This window comes from Malus domestica, chromosome 10 (genome assembly GCF_042453785.1).
Source record: "Malus domestica chromosome 10, GDT2T_hap1".
In the NCBI taxonomy this organism is placed as follows: domain Eukaryota; kingdom Viridiplantae; phylum Streptophyta; class Magnoliopsida; order Rosales; family Rosaceae; genus Malus; species Malus domestica.
The window spans coordinates 2,686,725-2,708,152 of NC_091670.1; the positions used below are offsets into that span (position 1 = coordinate 2,686,725).

Below are 21,428 nucleotides of genomic sequence, written 5' to 3' on the forward strand. Positions count from 1 at the left end.
AACTTTTTCCATTTTTTAATTTTTTTTTTATATATATTATATATCAAATAATGTGGATTGGATATGGTTGAAAATGTGGGACAATATAATAATGTTTTGTAGTTAAGAAAACGCCTCGGTTTTTGATAGATTTTTTTTCAATGTGATCGTATATACGAAACGGTATGTTATATGTTGTTGTTAAAGTAAAATAAAATTTTATTTTAAATTTATTCTCTTAACTTATATAATAATTTATGATATATGTAACCGCGTTTTGGATATATTGAAAAACCACTCTTAAATTTTGGGCACAATTTCATGTGAGTCACATCATGTTGTATAGGAGAAAATATGGCCTGCTGTTTACAAGTAATCACATAAAAAAGCTCATACCATAATTATGACGCAATTGTATATTTATTCTTTCTCTAATAATGGATTCTCATTTTGTAGAGAGGGAAATGTTAAGGAGACTCATAGTTTTTTAGGATTGTGTTATTCACACATCCTGTTTATCTTTCACATATTCCTCTTAGTTTTTACAATCGGACCGAATTAATTAAAAAATATTAAAAAACAGAAATTAACAAAAAATGTGTAGAAAGTAAAAATAAGATGTGGATAACACCACCTTTTTCTTATTGTGAGTAGCATATCTAATCACTAGAAGCATTAGATATATCCTATGGAAGTTGAAAGCAAGTGTTCTGTTTATAAGTGCTTACAAAATTATTTTTTATTTATTTAATACGAAAAAGAGATTACAAAGTAGAAGTGCTTAAGAGAATAACACACCAAAACGATCAAAAAGCATCTGGCACATATAAAGGTACCATTATTCCACAACTGAGAAACGTGGAACTTTATGTCCTAGGGCGTCCGCTACAAAGTTGACCACGAAGAAAGGAATGAGAGTCCGAATGTCTTTGAGTAAAGTAACGAGCGTCCATGGAAGTTGAATATAGTGTAGACAACAATCATGACATCCCCTTCAACTTTGACATCTCTCCACCTATGAGTGAAGGATAGAGACACACTTTGATCCAGATATCCAGGTAGACACTAAAATTGAGGCATGTTGACTAACATTTAGAAGATCACGAAGTCATAACATGTAAATAATGTGTAGATTGTATAAATAAATTAAAGATTATAAATGCATGTAATGAAAAGAAGAGTATCTAATTATACACAGCCAATATTCAAAACATATAGGTATGTACACGCAATTTAAAATTAAAAAAAAAAAAGATTCTGGATTGTACTTAAAAGTAACATTCGCCTTAAAACATTCATAAATTCATGAAAATATGACTTGAGCTTCTCCTATGGACATGGAAGATATGTTTGGTGATGCATTAGAGTATGATCCGCATACATCTTTGCATATAAATTGGCCAAGATAGGAAGTCTTTGACGGATTATGCCGTTTACCGCAGTAGACTTCGAGTTTTAGAAGACCATCACACTCTTTGTAATGGTATGGTCAATCAGATGGTCGAGTAAAGAGTCACTTAATTAATATTGCTTGTTCTTATGTTCCTTTATTTTTATTTTTATTTTTGAAGTCGGGTATGATTTAATTTACGTAATTGTTTAATTTTATTTATGTAATTGTGTGTTTTTATGTAATAGTGTGCTTTTATTTATATTCTCAGTATAACAACAAGTATAAGCACGAAGATAATTATCATTAAGAATATTGACATTAAATTACATAAAAGCATTGAGTAAATAGCAATCATAAAAATATTAACATTACATGAGCATAAAAGAATTGAGTAAATATAATCATAAACGTCACTGTACGTGGCAACATGCTGCTAGTTGATGATTCAGTGGTTAAGGACGGATTACAAGGCTTTCTTCAAACTAAAAATTGGAGGTATCGGGTCCGAACCTTGCTACTGGTGTGGACGCTAGACTTGTGACCAGGAGGAGGCTAAAATGTCTCTGTAAGTCTTCCCGGCCCTTGAAAGAGATGGATAACCGTAGCTTACCAATTGTTATCCGCTCTATAACCAACGGGGAGCTCTCCGTAGCTCGTTTGACTTCAGCAGTGAATGAATCAAATATCCACGTCGATCTGCTTGAGGTAGCTAGATCACCCTAATCTATGGAAGTTTATTATTTCCAAATCTATCTACGATTAACCCCCAATATTTTCAAACATAATAATACTTAACGAAGTGGAATAAAAATAAATAAAATAAACTTTGAATTTTGCTACAGATACTCGAGGTGTACATATACAATATGTGGACATATATATACCTTGACGAGAAGCTTGAGGCAAATATCATCAGACTGGGCTGCAGAGCCCTTGGTCGTTTTGTTCTTATTTCTGGCAAAAAGATCAACCTCCTATACATCAGTACATACAATATTATTAAGTAATATACATGCAATACAAAAACGAGATAGAGAGGGCGCTTGGAGCGCAATTGCTTGGTTGCTGCTAATGCCGATGAAGCAAAGGTTTTTAGAAGCTTTATAGAATAATGGATATAATGGAACTTGATGACATATGTGAGAATATGATGAACGTTATATTTTTGAAGCTCTTTTTATTATGCCGACAAATATATTAATTTATATTTCTGAAATGGTTTATAGTGTGAATATTGTAGAGTAAAATTTTGGTGCATCTGAAAAACCATCACGTGTTATTATTTCATTCAAAACTATAACACATGTATTTTCTTTTTTTATTTAATATTCCTAAAAGACTAACATTTCAACTATGTACCAAAGCTACGGAAGTTTGTAGTTTCGAATATATTGGTAGCTAAATCACCCAACTCTACAACTTCATTGCTTCGACTTTCTTTTGGCTAACAAAACGCCAAGCCAAACGACTTTGGATAAATCTTTATCCACCTGCTAACCAATCATTTATGCCCAGCTCTACCATAAGAAGGAGAGGTTGTTCCGAAAGAGATTTGCAAAAGGTTTTGTTCCAATAAGGATACTACTGTTCAACTCTCCACGAAGTTACACACAAAAAATAATAATAATAATAATAATAATATGCACTTGTGAGAAGTGCCAACACTGTGCCACGATCCCACACATTCATGTTAAACCTCTTAGAAGAGCATAGGACCAGGTTGACGTAAGGAACGTCGCTAATCAAGACGTCTCAAATTACTACGGTTCTAGAGTCAACGTCTGCTCTTTAAAACTATGAGACTAGGTGTTGAAGAAGAAAATATCAAATAAACAAGACTCAATTGTGAGTACACTTGACATGAATTGGGACAGACCATACGAGATCATTGACATATATCGCCCAGGCACATACATACTTAAAGATGGCAGAACACATGATCATCCATGTAATGTTGATCATCTAAAGTATTACTACAAGTAGACAGTTCAACATACTTAGTGAAGAGTCAATTCAGACAAACTTTGTCTCAACCTGACACCTTAAACAATCGTACTTAGCCAAACTTTAAAACAAACCAACATTATAACTTAAAAGCTCATCCATACATACCTCAATGAAGTTTAAAACCACCTTCAAAAAGGAACATGATTCATAAGAGCATCAACATAAACTTTAAACATGATAAAAATTCCACGAAGACAAATCCACAAGGTATCCAAGTCAATGATCAATCATATTTAAAGCCAACATTAGTACATAATTTTTTTATTTTTAAAGTCAACAAGAGAATACAACCTAAGTTTAGGACGCAACAATCAACATTCTCATAATAAAACTAAGAGACCACAAATTCATTCTCAAAGCAAAGTCAAGATGCAATAATCATCTTACAAAACCATTTTGTTTTTTTTTTTCAATATATTGAATGATGAGGTGTAACAACCCGTCCCAAATTTTACAATTTTATAAATTTTAAAAGTGTGAATTGATGAAAATGCCCTAGAGGCAAGGATTTTGACTTCCGTTGACCATCAATTTGAGAGATGTATGACTTATTCTTTTAGCGTAATTGTGTAGTACTCGTTAGTACGAACGCATAGGTGAAGACCGTTTGCGAGTCTGAATTATAATGGTATAGATAGGGACATTTGAAATTGTGTTACTAAACTATAGATTTAAATTTAATTAAGCTTCCCTCAAATGTATGTTAATTATGGGACCAATTAGATAAATATTTGAGGGACCAATCAGCATGGGTAACGAAAAGGGGATCAGCCAATCAGAAAAAAAAAAAAAAAAAAAAAAAAAAGAGGGAGGGGGGTGGACTCCCAACTTTCCCGTGCACCCTTGAACCATCCCGATTTCAAATCGGCGAACTTTCGCCAGTTTTTTGTTGATCACCACCATCCATCACCTGCAACATCTTTCACATCTTCCCCTCTACTATTTCCACTCAAATTTGGGATTTTTTTTAAGGTCAAAACCTTGTAAAACTGTGAGGGGTGGCCGAAAGTGTTCCACGGCGATTCTGCCGTTCCGGCGAGTTTCACCACTCATCACCACCTCTAATCTACTCCCCTTGGACCCAGGAACAAAGCCCAAACAACCTTGGAGGCGTCGGAGCACCGGTGACGACGAATTAAAGCACACCCATTCTAGGGTTCTGGTGGGTTCGTGGAAAATTGAGGCTCTTCCAGGTCAAATTGGCCTTGGTCATAGGTATGAAAGTTGCTCCACTCATTGAGATCTTCATTTCTGTGAAGTTTGAGAATTTTTAGAAATAGTTGGATTTTCCGACGAGTTGGGGTGGCCGACCACCACCCACTGCGGCGCGTGCGGCGGCACGTGGCCACTTTTAGGCTAAATTAGATGTCTTGAATTCAGTTTTGATATTCGTATAATGTAGGTTGATCGTTTGAATCTAAATTCATTACGATACGTTATTTGGTAAAAATGTGAATCGACGATCCAACCGTTGGATCGTCACTAAACTTTAATACATTCTAGTACATAATATTTAAGGACCATAGAAACTTACGGATTAGGAATCTGATGAACAAATCTTCCTGAATTGGATTTGTAAGTTTATAAAATAAATGTTAACCGTCATTTAGTTTTGGCAATTGACGGAAGTCCGACCGTTAGATCGTAATGAAATTTTAGTATGTTATTCTAGAAGCATAATTTGGATCTTTAGAAGTTTCGGATTGGAAATCTGATATGCGGATCTTCCGAAGTGAGTTTACAGGGTTGTAGACCCAACCGTCGATCTTTGATCGACGGTTGACTTATGGTCAATGGGTCTCAAACTATTTTAGAATGTCCTTGAGAATGTGTTTTATGTGAATTACATATTCTATTGATAAGAGTTATGAGATGTGATTATGTAATTGTTCTAGGCGCCAATTATTCGAGACGCCTCAATGCAAGTGCTAGAGAATCATAGTGTGGACTCTAGGTGAGTGGGTCTTTTCCTTTTATCATAGGTATATAATTGATAGTTCCTCAAATGCTTCTAAAGTGAATTATGCATGTTACCTACAATTAATTATTGTGAACTACGAATGGCTTAATCCCTATTTAGGGTACATAGGCAGTCTAACGATACGTTAGATGCAGCCATACAATAAATGAGACTAACTAACTGAGACAATAGTCTTGTTTAGGGAATTGAGTAATGTGAGGGACATTGGTGGAAAATATAAGATTTAACTTTATGATTTGGTGTTTAAATATTGGTCATAAATCAATGAATGAAGAATCAGGAATTTGAAGTAAGGAAACGTAAGTAATGATGGTTAATTAAACTAGTATCTAGTAGGGCTTACCATTGATAATTATCTCCGAAAATAAGTAGTTCGGGAGTAGGGCGTTATAGATTATGCATTTCACACCATGTTATATATATACTTGAAAATACTATGTTATAGTTGAGTTTTAAATTGCATCATGACATATTTATATGTGTATCACCTAAACCTAATTATTGTGAATGCTTCGAAGTGCCAAATGATGTTGCGGACGCCCAGGTAAGCTTCAGGTGAGTACACGTTGATGATAGTGATGGTAGTGAGATATGTGATGAGATATTAATTGGCTAGCATGTTGATGAGATATTGATTTAGCCGTACAGTTCACGTGAGGTGACTCTGGCTAGTATATTGATGAGATATGTGATGAGATATGGATGATGAGATATTGATTTAGCTGTACAGGTCACATAAGGTGACTCCAGCTAGTATATTGATGAGACATGTGATGAGATATGGATGATGAGATATTAATTGGCTAGCATGTTGATGAGATATTGATTCAGTCGTACAGGTCACGCTAGGTGACTCCGGCTAGTATATTGATGAGATATATTAAGAGATATAAATAAAGTTGTACATGTCACTATAAGTGACTCTGACTTATATGCTAGCAATGATTAATAAGATATATGAGGAGATATAAATAAAGCTGTATAGGTCACTATAAGTGACTTCGGCTTATATGCTAGGAACGATTAATGAGATATGTGAGGAGATACGGATAAGTTGTACAGGTCACTAGAGGTGACTCCGACTTATAAGCTAGCATATGTGACGAATATGTGATAAGCTAGCATATGTGATAAATATGCGATGAGCTAGCATATGTGATGAATATGTGATAAGCTAGCATATATGACGAATATGTGATAAGCTAGCATATGTGATAAATATGTGATAAGCTAGCATATATGATGAATATGTGATAAGCTAGCATATGTGATGAATATGCGATGAGCTAGCATATGTGATAAGCTAGCATATGTGATGAATATGTAATAAGCTAGCATATGTGATGAATATATGATAAGCTAGCATATGTGATGAATATGTGATAAGCTAGCATAGGTGATGAATATGTAATAAGCTAGCATATGTGATGAATATGCGATAAGCTAGCATATGTGATGAATATGCGATGAGCTAGCATATGTGATGAATATGCGATGAACTAGTATATGTGATGAGATACAGGTAAGTCGTACAGGTCACCATAGGTGACTTCAACTTGGGTACTAGCATGAGTTATTAATCACATGATTATTTGATATTGCTAACGAGATGCTGTCTTGTGGTATATTTATGATATTTTCTGAAAATTATACAGGTGTTGTAGCGAGGGGTTATAATGTTTTAAATGGTTTCTATTAAAATTTATTCACAGGGCTACTCACCTTTGTCTTGTCTTCACCCTCCAGGTTTTATTAGCTGAGTTTTCTTATCGTTGAAGATTCGTGGCGGTTCTTGGTATTGAAGATTATTTCGAGGGTACAATTCTTAATTCACTCTTATGTACTTGCTTATGCTCTAACATTACGTGTGAAGTAGATTCATTCCCGCTCACCGGTGTACTCTGGTATTTAGGCACTCTTAGGTTTTAAATTATTCACATTTTTCCACATCATCACACTTTATGGATTCGTCACCTTCCAGGTGTCGGCCAGCACAGTTCGATTCGGAGTCCTAGTAAACATTCCGGGTCGGGGTATGTTATGAGGAGTGGCTAGGTTAAAGTTGTGGGGCAATATGTTATGAAAGAAGCAGAAGCGAGAATGTCAACTTGAGTAACATAAACATTGGTGATGGGTTCTCCATTAATTTTCATTTCTTCTATGCAACGCGGGATAGGTCAACATGGTAGCTTGATATAGAAGAATATATTTTGTGTTTTAGAAACAAATTTTTTGTGAGTCACGTCGTATTTTATACAAAAAAATGTGGGCCATGAACTGCTATTTACACATAATCACAAAAATAAATAAATAAATTCATGCCATGATTATGATGTAGCTCCACAACTATAAGCTTATCTGGGATGCATTCTGATAAGCTGACGAACTAGTGTACACAATTGTATTTTCATTTGTTCGAATAACTGGAGTTGAATTTTGTTTAGTATTATCATGTTTATTTTTATTTTTATTTTTTACCTTAAGTAGCATATCCGGTTACTAGAAGCATTACACATATCTTATCTATTTTCATGTAATGAGAGTGTGAGGCAAGTGTTTTGTTTAAGAAAATGTTGATAAGACAACTTTATTTGGTACGGGAAAGAGATTACAAACGAAAACACCTAGGGCGTAATAAAGGGTAGAACTTGCATAGGAAAATTCTATTCGAACCAAAAAGTTATCAAATATTCTATCCAATTTAAATATGAATCCATGAAGTTTCGAAATCCGAAAAATTAAAAAATACTGGATAAGAACAGGAATACAATTTGCAATTTGTATAACAATCTGTCCTTAATTTTAAGATTTTATTAATTTTAAATGTGTGAATTAATCAAAATGTTCTTAAAGGTTAGATTGTTGACTTTCGTTGATCGTTATCTTATAATACATACAAGCTACTATTTTACTGTATTTGCATATTACTCATTACTACGAATGTACATGATAAAGATTTTACGAAATTACGAAATCAGGAGGTATTTTAGCAGATTCACTATTCTGGATAATTTTTTCCTTATTATTTTATATTTTTCTGGTGGAATTTTGTGTCTTGTGGAACCCATACCCCACTTCTTCCTTGTCCCCGTGTCCCATTTTCGCCATACTTCTTGGTCTCTCTCATTTCAATCTCTCTCTTTGCCTTGTCACTCCATCTCTTCTTCTGCCACCTTACCACCACCTACTCTCTCTCTCTAAAAATCTCTCATCTCTCACTCTCCATTTATTTGTCTCTCGGCAAACACCGAATGGGTGCAATGGCAACGCCATCATCGCCGCTAACCTTGTTACCCTGACGAGATTTACGAGTTTTCCAGCCCAGAAACTAGGATCTCATACTGCCAACTCAACCCAGACATGAACTTGCGCTGCTAGTGGTCGCTGCACTGTTCACTGTGTTCTCTGGCGAGGTTCTCAATTTTTTTCGACTAAGGTGTGATAATACACCACTAATAATACCTTCGAAGAACTCACAGAAAGATACAGAGATCAAAGAGAAAGAAGAAGAGAAAGAATAGAGAAAGAAACTGTATTGATTTGTGTATATTCCTTACTGAATTACAATATCTGTTATTCAGTTATTTATACATGGAATCCAAACTTAGCTAGTAAGCTATTCACGTAACTAACTAACTAACATAAGCTGAATTGGCTGTCTATCTGACCCTTGAATGTTGTAATGAGTTGGCAGTTCATCTAGCCATTGATTTATGATACTCAACATTCCCCCTCAATCGTGGCTGGGGTACTCAGCCTAAGATTGTAACAATGTCGAAGAAAGGCAAGGCTGTGAAGACCTTTTGTAAGAACATCCGCAGTTTGATCTTCAGTTGGAATGTAAACCACCTTCAGATCTCCTTGTTGAACACGTTCTCTCACAAAATGAAAGTCAGTATCAAGATGTTTGATACGAGAATGAAAAACAGGATTTGCAGTAAGGGCAATGGCTGACATATTATCACAATGAATTATGGGAGGTGAAGGCATACACACTTCTAAATCCTTTAGGATTCCCCTTATCCAAGCAACATCAGCTGCGGTATGGGCAAGAGCCTTATATTCAGCCTCAGTTGAGCTTCTTGATACTGAACATTGTTTCTTTGATTGCCAAGACACGGGATTGTTGCCTAGATACACTACATATCCTGTGATTGACCTTCGAGTATTGAGATCAGCTGCCCAATCAGCATCTGAAAAAGCAGTGATTGTCCTTGTCGTCATTTGATTAGCTGAATATAATATCCCATGGTGCAGTGTACCATGAAGATATCTGAGTATTCGTTTCACTGCTGCATAATGCCTTTATGTCGGAGAACTCATGAACTGACATACTGTATTAACCGCATATGCAATATCGGGCCTAGTCAAGGTCAGATACTGCAACGATCCGACGATACTCCTATAAAGCGATGGATCAGACATTAAAGAACCATCAGAAAATAGCATTTGATCATGAGGTTTGCATGGAGTAGCAGCAGGTTTACATGTGTCCATACCTGCCTTATGGATCACATCCTTTATATATTTTGATTGATGCACAAAGATATCCCTATTATTCTTATACGAGAACTGCAATCCCAGAAAAAATGTCAATTGTCCCATATCCTTAAGATCAAAGACTTCAGATAACTCATCAATCATCTTTTGAATCTTGATAGAATTGGAACCGGTCAATATAATATCGTCAACATAAAGGAGAAGAATAACAATATCCCCATCATCCTGCTTGATAAACAAACTTGTATCAGAAACTGAAGCCTGAAAATTCATGGCAGTCAAGTAAGATGTGAACTTTGAATTCCACACCCTTGGAGCTTGTTTCAAACCATATAGGGATTTGATTAATTTGCACACATGAGTGGGATGGGATGCATCGACAAACCCTTGTGGTTGTTTCATGTAAATCTCTTCTTGCAAGTCACCGTGCAAGAACGCATTTTTAATGTCAAGCTGTCGAAGTTTCCAATGGTTACTTGCTGCTAAGGCCAATACAATCCTCACCGTAGTATGCCTCACTACCGGACTAAAGGTATCCAAGTAATCAATACCTTGTTCCTGAGAAAATCCTTGAGCCACAAGCCGTGCTTTATACCTGGAAACACTGCCATCAGGATTTTTCTTCACTTTATACACCCATTTGCTGCCAACAATAGATCTGTCACTTGGAGGTGGTACTAGAATCCAAGTGCCTTGACTTCGAAGGGAATCATATTCTTCTTGCATCGCTTGCTGCCATTGGGGTAGTGAAGCAGCTTTTCTAAATGTATTTGGTTCAGAGGTATCAGTGATGGCAGAAATAAAACTATAGCCTCCACTAAAACAATCGTCTTCAGTGAGCTGCAAAGATTGCAACTCAGGAAATGATGTTATAAATGCAGTATAATCTCGTCTTTGAATGACACCACTTTTCAACCTTGTTACCATCTGGTGAACAGACTCAGAAGGATTTATATTATCAGAAGGATCTGTGGTAATGAAAGATTCATTTTGCGATGAAAATGGCAAGATTACCTGAAGTTGGGAATCTGAATGGACAGGCAACACTGATGATGTACCAGAGTGATGATGAGGGGAATAAGACTCTTGATCTCGCTGTGAAACCAAAACTGACTCCCTAGAATCTCTTGATTGTGACTCAATTACAGTATTCATAACTGGTGTAGCCGATGACACTGAATTGCCTTCTTCTGGAATACCATGATCATCATGCTGTACATTGGGAGTATTTGAAGCTAGATGAGGCATTCGAATAGCTATATACTGTTGATGAGACTTTAGAGAAATTCCTGAATTGACACCTTTGGTACAAGAATCTAGTTGAAAAGGATAAACATCCTCATCATGTATAACATGCCTTGAAATAATGAACTTCCTACTATGAATATCATAACATAGCACTCCTTTGTATCCCATTGCAAATCCAAGAAAAACACATTGACTTGATCTAGCTTGTAGCTTATTTCGATTATAAGGTCTAAGATATGGATATATTGCTGTCCCAAACACTTTAAGATTGTGGATTGCAGCATTGTCACCAAACAAAATCTGATAAGGTGACTTATGATCCAAACCTTTGCATGACATCCTATTTATCAAAAACGCAGCATATGAACAAGCATGATACCAAAACACAATAGGAATTGAAGCTTCTGTCATCAAACTTAAAGCAGTTTCAACTAAATGCCTATGCTTCCTTTCTGCAATGCCATTCTGTTGAGGTGTATAAGGACACGAAATCTGATGCAGAATACCTTTTTGATCCAGAAAACCTTTCATCATACTATTGGCATACTCACCACCACCATCAGTTTGAAAACATTTAATTGAACTGTTAAACTGTGCCTGAACAAAAGCATAAAACTTGGCAAAAATCGGAAACACATCTGATTTATTTATCATTGGAAAAATCCATACAAATCTTGAGAAGTCATCTACAAAGCTGACATAATACCTATACCCTTCTATAGATCTCTGTGGAGATGGTCCCCAAACATCTGAATGTATCTTTTCAAATTTATGTGTTGCTCTAGCTTGTTTTACAGAAAAAGGTAATCTACACATTTTCCCTGAAATACAAGCTGTACAAATAGTAGAAGAGAAATCTTTATGAACTGATATACTCGCATTTTTCAACATTGTAGACAGTACTTCTTCATTTGGATGTCCCAATCTCTTATGCCATATTGAACTTGTCACTTTCTTTCCAAGAAATGCTCCACAGTGCTCCAACTTTGCAGCAAATGAACCCTTAAAGACAGATACTGGTATCTTGAACAATTCCCCATCATCACTCTTTCCTTGGTACAAAATCACTCGGGTTGCCTTGTCCTGTATAAAGAACACCAAATCATCACAAATAAACCAACATCCATTATCTCTACATAATTTCTTAACTGACAACAGATTCATGGCAATAAGTGGAACATGTAATACATTATTTAGCACAAAGGTATGAGTATCAGTAACAAGTTCAGAAGCACCAATATTCTTAACATTCAAACCTTCTCCATTTCCTATGGTGATTTTAGAGTCACCATTGTAAGGAGTGGCCTGATTAAGATGTTCAAGATGAGCTGTCATATGATGAGTGGCTCCTGTGTCAACCACCCAAGTATCGGCATTAGAAAAACCATGGACATTCTGACTTGCTTGTGGCACATTTGATGTTTGAGCAGCCATTCCCACAGGTGTGAGATTCAATGATTGTGGTGGAGGAGGTCCTTGATAAGAGTAATTATTCCTGTGATAGCACTGTATAGCTGTATGACCCTTCTTACCACATATCTGACAGAAAATGGGACCTTTAAAATTTCCTTGAGCACTATCTGTCCTGTAATAGCAATTCGGTGCAGTATGGCCTCTTCTTGAACAAATTTGACATTCTGGAGATATGCCATATTTGTAGTTTGTATTGCCATGCCAACTGCTTCCTTGGTTAAATCCACTTCCACTTGAAAAGTTACTGGAACTACCATAAGAACCCTTTTGATTGTTAACAGAACCATTGAAACCACCACCTGAACCATAAGAATCACTAAACCCATAAGACCTATTCCCAAAGTTGGAATAAGATCTTGAATTATTGGTATTACCATTGTTTCTCCTATTACTGTTATTGTTGAAATTCGACCTCTGTTGGAAAGATATTCCACCATTTGCAGCAAAACCTGAACCCCCATTAAAATTGCCTGGACCATTAAGCTTCTATGCATTCGAGCTTTCACCTTGTTCAAAATTCTGATATCTTCCTTGACCTCCTTGTCCATTTGGCAAATCACCATTAACATACATTGCCGACATGGTTCCAGCAAGATTATTCATTCTTGTTTCAAAAGAACCCTCAACACCAATTAACTGAGCCCTGAAGTCCTTTAGAGATATAAGTGTATCCCTAGCAAGAATTATAGTCTTGATAACTTCAAACTCTGGTGGCAGTCCAGAAAGTACAGCAATCATCAAATCATTATCAGTTATCTTCTCCCCTGCAGCCACAAGCTGATCTTTAATAGCCTTCAGCCGAAACAAGAATTTATCAACTGAATCAGAACCCTTTTGTGCAGTGTGAAACTCAGTTTTCAACTGATTGACCCTCACAACAAAAATCGAGGCAAACCGTTCATGTAACTTCTCCCAAGCCTCCTGTGCAGTCTTGCACCCTATCACATGATACATCACTTCATCACTTAATGTAGCAATGAGTAAACTCAGTAATGCCAAATCTTGCTGAATCCACTGTTTGTAAGCCTGAGATATCTCCTTTGTAACACCACCTTCAGCCGTAATACAATACTTCGGAGGACATTGTGATTCCCCATTGAAAAAATCAAACAAATCATATCCACGAAGAACAGACGAAAACTGATAACTCCATTTCACAAAATTATCCTCATGCAATTTTACAGTAATCATACCAAGTAGACCTTCAATCTTTACTGAATTTATAGCCATTTTGCAAACACCAAGAAGAAATACAAATGCAGTACCCGAAATTCTTGATTAACAGACAACCAATCTTGAATCTTGACACACAACTCTCACTTCTGACTTCGGCCTTCTATGAAGTAAGAAACTCAACAGACAAAAAAACTCCGCATTCTTTCAATTTTTAATTCTTCAGCAATCAACAATCTTTCAATTAAACTTCTTCTTTCATACTTCTAATCTTTTAAGTTTGCAGCAATCAACAATATTTCAATCAAACTCCTTCGTAAACAATATGCACCCAACAATATTTCGCATCCACACCAAGCAATTCATATATTTTCACTGAAACATTATATCAAACAGTTCATCTAGCCATTGATTTAACAAAATTATCCTCATGCAATTTTACAGTAATCATACCAAGCAGACCTTCAATCTTTACTGAATTTATAGCCATTTTGCAAACACCAAGAAGAAATACAAATGCAGTACCCGAAATTCTTGATTAACAGACAACCAATCTTGAATCTTGACACACAACTCTCACTTCTGACTTCGGCCTTCTATGAAGTAAGAAACTCAACAGACAAAAAACTCCGCATTCTTTCAATTTTTAATTCTTCAGCAATCAACAATCTTTCAATTAAACTTCTTCTTTCATACTTCTAATCTTTTAAGTTTGCAGCAATCAACAATATTTCAATCAAACTCCTTCGTAAACAATATGCACCCAACAATATTTCGCATCCACACCAAGCAATTCATATATTTTCACTGAAACATTCTATCAAACAGTTCATCTACAAGCTTCAAAACACAAAGAAAGACAAGGATCGAGAATACCCGAAAGCCGAACTCCTGAAACAGAATGAAAATTCCAAGAGAAATCCAGAACTTCTTCACAATTACACCTCCTGATGCTCAAATCTCAGCGGAAGAACCCAAAAAAAAAAAAACACCAACCATGGCTCTTGATACCATGATAATACACCACTAATAATACCTTCGAAGAACTCACAGAAAGATACAGAGATCAAAGAGAAAGAAGAAGAGAAAGAATAGAGAAAGAAACTGTATTGATTTGTGTATATTCCTTACTGAATTACAATATCTGTTATTCAGTTATTTATACATGGAATCCAAACTTAGCTAGTAAGCTATTCACGTAACTAACTAACTAACATAAGCTGAGTTGGCTGTCTATCTGACCCTTGAATGTTGTAATGAGTTGGCAGTTCATCTAGCCATTGATTTATGATACTCAACAAGGTGAAGATAGGAACTCTCTAATCTGTTCTTTATGGTTATATTAGTTTGATTTATGGATTATTTATGCGATTTGATGACGTCTAGTGCAGTTTCAACCGGGGAAGATTTCCCAAAAAATTGGTGAGGAAAACCGTGGCCATCAAGCCACTTGTAGACGTTTTTTCCTGCTATCTCCGGCCTCTGTCAATCCTCGATTTTGGTATAGACCTGTTCCTTGATTCCTACCTTCACTTTGGCTTTTAAACCATTAAATTCAGTTGAGAATTGAGCTCGAAATGAGCTCTGAAAGTCTGAGAAAAAACCTGCAAAACTGCAGGAACTCGTGAGGAAGACGAGTACAAGCGTACTCGGGGGCACATGGATGCATGAGGGTGGTCGGCGCATGCAGCGCGTGGCTGCTGTGCATCCACGTTGTGACGACACGTGGCTGTCTATGCAGCCACCTTGTGACGGCGCGTGGAGGAATCCGAGATCCCGCCTTAGGTTTCTCAACGTGCAGAATCCGAATCCGTCTTTTGTTTTCCAAATTTGATCGTTTTAAAATAATTTCTTTATTAGCCATACTTTGTATGAATACGCGAATTTACATTAGTTTGTTATATATTTACATGAATGGTTTTGTTTCTAGGTGAAACGCGTCACAAGGATCTTCAATGCCCGCGAGGCAGGTTCGAGCCGACGACATGATTTGTGAGTGGGTCTTTGTTTTGGAATATTATATATTTATTTAGTTTCCACATAAATATTTGATAAATAATTTTTTACGTTACGCCTATATTAGATTAATATTTATAAGAATTAGCATATTGACGGAATTTGCTAAATCCTACGGGATGCACATGTATGCATACTATTATGAGATTTTATTTATGGCCATGTTTAATAGTTTATTGAATAGTATTATGTCGACTAGAATTATCGATTTGCCGTTGTATAATCATATTTACATTATATGCTCATTGTGTGCTACACTGGTGTTAGTACTCACCCGGGCTAGGGTCAGTCTTCACGTGTATGTTCACATCGTACCGTACGCTCACTTTGGATCCATTGTAGGTGACAATCCTGTCCTAGATTGCTATAGGCAATTAGGACTCGTGTGTTATGAGGATAGCGCCAGTCTTCATGTGATTATAGTACTAAAGCGTAAATCATTATTACACCCAATCATATTTATGTCAAAATACCTCTACATAAACTTGTGTGTTAGCATATGTCAATAAGCACTCGATGTGATGTGTTTATTTACCAAATATTGTGAAGTAGTGCATTCTAGGGATATTATGGTTTACGGTCAGTATTTTCATACTATACGTAGTATGTTATATTTGGAAACTATATTTGTTTTACGGTGAGGGGTTATTACATTTTCGAAAAGGTTTTACAAAGCTTTATTTTGATGCTCACTCACCCTTGTTTTTCACCCATTTAGGTTTTAGTAGCTAAGCTTTTGTGCCAATGAGGATTATTGACAAATCTTGGTATCGGTGATTACCTTCGATGATATAATTCTCATTCTACCTTTACTATATTTTACTTATACTCTGACATCACGTGTGAAATAAGTTCATTCCTGCTCACATGCGCACTCTTGCATTTAGGCACTTTTAAGCTTAAATTCATTCACATTTTCCATCTCATCACACTTTATAGTTTCATCACCTTTCAGATGTTGACCAGCATAGCTCGATTTGGAGTCCAGATGGACATTTCGGGTCAGGGTGTGTCAATTTGAATATTCAAAAATATTGAAAAATAAGGAATGTATTTGAATATTTTGATTCAATTTGAAACTTGCCTAAATCTATTACATACACTTGCTTATATACTTGGTTTTATTTTAGGAAAATTTTATTTGAACTCATACAACCTCTAACTACATCCAACTTACTCTCTACACCCATATTAATTTTAATTCAAGAATCAATATATTTTTAAATCCAAATTTACTAACTAAAATACCCTCACGAACTCAATTTAATATGTAAATTTGACTTTACACCTATTTGAAAAATAAAACCCTAAAATTAAACATTTGTTGTGTAGGTCATTAAAGTTAGAATGTTATATTGTAATTCCTCGAGACAAACCAAATATTGAGCCTTATACATTTGGAAAGATCTAGATGTCTAGTTTACGAAGAATTTTACGGTTCGTGATTCCGATTTTTCTAGGAGATGTTATTATTATTTTAGTGCAGACATCACAAAATCAAAGATTTGTTGCGCAGATCAGTGAAGTTTGAATAATTAAATTGTAATTCCTCGAGATGAACCAAATATTGAGCCTTATATGCTTGGAAAGATCTGGATGTCTAGTTTATAGATAATTTTACAGTCTGCGATTCCAATTTTTCTAGGAGACGTTATTTTAGTGCAGACAACACAAAATGATTATTTCCTACGAATTTTGTTGAGATTTTAGAAATTTAGTTGCATCTAAATCAGAAGGCCAACGAGTGTTGTTTCCTTGATCATGGAGTAAGATTATCTTCCCTCTTTTTTTCCCTCTCCTTCCCTCCCCTCTTATTTAAACAATCACAGTTAAGTCACGTCAACATAAGAATGAGAGGGGAGAGAATCCAAATTACTTGATCATTGGGGAGAGAATGTTTGAAAGTTACTTGGGCCTCATTACCCATCTCATAATTATACGAAGGAGAGGGGAGAGAATCCTAGCAGCTCGAGGTGACCACAATATTATTTAATATTTTATTATACCTTTAATCATTATTTAAAGTGGTAGGATTACATAAGCTACACTAAATTGCATATCATTGTCGCTCCCCGCAATGTAAAACCATTATCACTAAACTTAAAAATCAAATCAAATTGGAATCTTAAACAACAATGTTGAATTTTGTTATCATTTTTCTCCATTTAAAACTAAAGTTTCGAATTTTACGCAAAGCCTCCATCAACCAACCATTCTAAAGTATTAGCATTCAATCCCTCTGTCTAACAAAAAAAAAGGCCACGGTAAAACTTAAGATAAGAGCACTTTTATTATGAAGTCTCCACTTTTCACTTTGATATTGTCGGCCAAGAAAGAAACCCATCATTATGTTTTTTCAATATCATTATCTATCTAAATATTTTATTATTATTATTTTATGATATTTGTTAACGTGTGTCCTAGAGTATTGTGACTACCATTAAACTATGTCACTTATACAACATGTGATTTACCACACGATTGAATAAATTATTTATTTATAGAAGGCACATAGTACAATATTTTGTCTTGACAAACTTTGTCAATTTGATTTATTCATTATACGGTTGTACTTATACTATCATTTATAGGAATTATTGAGCAACTAGATCCACTGATCAACATTGTTGCTGATTAAAGAAGTCTACCAATTTATAGACTGATGAGCCACATGCTCATGGTGACAAAGATTCAGTCCGGACGGTGATCTCTTGTTTGACCGGACACCCACTTGCTCGGACATTCGCTTATTGGGACACCTATGTGCCTGGACCCAACTCGATGACCCTACAGATAGCCCCAACTCGATGACCCTACGTATGGCCTCGACTCAAAGACCCGACTTGCGTACCCGATCCGCGGATCCGACGCATAGACCCAATATGCGAACCCAACAAGCGGACCCGAATCATGTAGAATCAACTCATACTGAGTGCATGTCGACATAAAGTAGATACTTGCAATGAGGAATACCACAAGCCGAGCCGTCTCGTAGTGAGCATAGCCTTTAGCCAAGCCGCCTCGCAACGAGCATCGCCTCCAGCCGAGCAAACGCCTCGCCGCGAGCATAGCTTCTAGCCGAGCAGCCTCGCAACGAGCATCACCTCCAGCCGAGCAAACGCCTCGCCGCGAGCATAGCTTCTAGCCGAGCAGCCTCGCAACGAGCATCGCCTCCAGCCGAGCAGTCTCATAACGTGTGATACCTCTAGCCGAGTATTGCTTTATGTTGAGCATTGCCTTGGGTTGAGTACTGGTTCAAGACATCTAGCCACTTTGGCCCTTACATGGATTGGATTTCATGTCTCCAGCCAAAAGACTCTTTTGATTGAAGACTTGGGAGACTGCTGTTGGTACCACACATATTGGGCCTCAGACTTTGACACATTGGGCCTCAACATTTGGACCTCATTACCCAGACCATAATTATGTAAAAGGAAGAGCCCCTTATTCTATAAAAGGGGACTCCTCCCCCCTCACAAATTAGACTCTGGGATACCCCCAAAACATACAAGTCTCAAACAACTCAGAGACAACACTCTCTTCCTCAGGGGGACTCCCCTTGAGCTTGTAATCCATACATACAGTTACAGAGAAATACAATCAACATCAGTGTGGACGTAGCCCAAACATTGGGGTGAACCACGATACATCTTTGTGTTCTTGGGCGTTTGCATGATTCACGGTCAAGTTTACGTTGTTCCAAGACCTTCCGGTTTTATGCATCAACAAATTCCACAGATCGTGATCCACCATAATCAAATTTAATCAAACATTATGCTAAATATATTATACACCAATAAAAACGAATTCTACTTCAGATGAGGACCAAGAATTTCTCCAATGGCTAAAATGAATTTAATTTAGAAGTAAAAGATGCAATTTAAAGGAACATACACTTATTTTTCTTTATGAGAGCTCTTAGGATTTTAGTGAGGATGAATGTGAGATAAAGATTGGTGATGGTAGGATTTGATTATTGGATATGTGTTTATTAATAAATTTTCATTTTTTTTTGTTAATTTCATCATGTACTTGATGATAATTATGCAATAGGGTAAAAAATGCAATTCACATTTAAAATTTAAGTTGAGTGTAGAAAGAAGTTAAAATGGGTTCAACTAAAATTTTCCTTTATTTTATATATGTTTCATTTGTTATTTGTTATAGATAAGACTCAAGTATGATTCTAACTTTTTTACAATTATATCTCCCTTAAATATATTACATACAAAAGAGAGAACTAAAGATATATATATTATGTTTGGACACAACCCACAACAAAAGTTGGCTTTCCAAAAGATATGTTTGAAAGTTACTTCCTCAAAGAAAGAAATATACGAGGCCGAATATTTTTGAGAAAAGCAATGAGTTCATGGTTGTTGAATCTACGGTCAAGTGACTCTTACAATAGTGCTATTACTTGTAATAAAAGAAGGAATGCTACAATATATATATATATTATATACTTTGATCTAATGAAAATATAAAATAGTCCATAATGATTTTTTTTTGTTGGTTAAAATCATATATGTTGTTAATCACCAAATCAATTGATCTCCCAAGACCATCTCCAATGGTAAGCTAAAACCTGAAATTTCTTCCCCCCCCCCCCCCAACAAAAAAAAAGCCACTTCAACCCATGACCTAAAATTAACCTAAAACCTAAAACCCAAATGGAGGGCAAATACCGGCCCAATTATTGGCCACAAAGCAAAATGGACCCCACCAATTGAGACTGAAACCGGGGCTGTGAAGTCCACTGCCCACTCCCTACTCGCCTACGCGTTGTACGCGCTAGGCTTTCTCAAAATTTTGTACCAACCCACGTGGGGTTGTTCCCCATTGTCACACCACCAACACTACCACCGCATTCTCTCTCCATCACCCACACCACCATGACCACCATCACCGTCAATCCTTCACCATCGTCACCACCAATGCCACCACCTCCCACCACCATTATCGCCACAACCACATCCTCCACTACCATCACAGTTGGGACCAAGGCCACCACCACCTCCACTGTCTTACCATTGCCGCCACCACAGCCACTGTCTAACCATCACCACTGCCACCTACACCTTCATTGCGACCACCATGTTATCCACAGTCACATTGTCGACCATCAACTATCCACAGTCACATTGTCGACCATCAACTATCCGTTGTCACACCGCCACCACCCACCATCATTGCTACCAACACCACTCTCGTAGCGATCACCGTCTCTACCACCACCACCACCATCTTAATAATATTTCTAAAAACATTACTACCAAATATGAAATTATGATACGTTTCAAAAATCATTCTAGGATTAAACTACCAGACGCACATTCAAATCATAAAAATGCAAAATCCTATTTGTCGTTTTCGTTTTACAAAACATTTTCAAAATTCATTTTGTAAAACGTTCCAGACGAACCCTAAATTACTAGAGCGAAATCATAATGACAAAGAACTTTTTCCATACAAAGGCTTCTCCATAACTTAACTGAACAGAACTGAAAATATGAGAAGTCAAATGAAGCAAAACAATACTTCACTTGAACAAAACAATTTTACTCCGTAACTTAACCAATTCATATATTATTCCAATAGCAAATTATGCATCTACTCCCCATTCTTTCAAGCCTTGTATTACTATTTCTCTTTCAA

General features: G+C 36.3%; 1 long non-coding RNA gene across 1 annotated transcript; it reads left to right on the plus strand.

The window, feature by feature from the left end:
• Nucleotides 1–4,165: 4,165 nt before the first annotated feature.
• On the plus strand, nucleotides 4,166–7,684 carry LOC139188821 (uncharacterized). Its single transcript, XR_011572144.1, has 4 exons — nucleotides 4,166–4,594; nucleotides 5,275–5,333; nucleotides 7,107–7,176; nucleotides 7,342–7,684. It is a non-coding gene; the product is annotated as an uncharacterized lncRNA (long non-coding RNA).
• The last annotated feature ends 13,744 nt before the right edge of the window (nucleotides 7,685–21,428 follow it).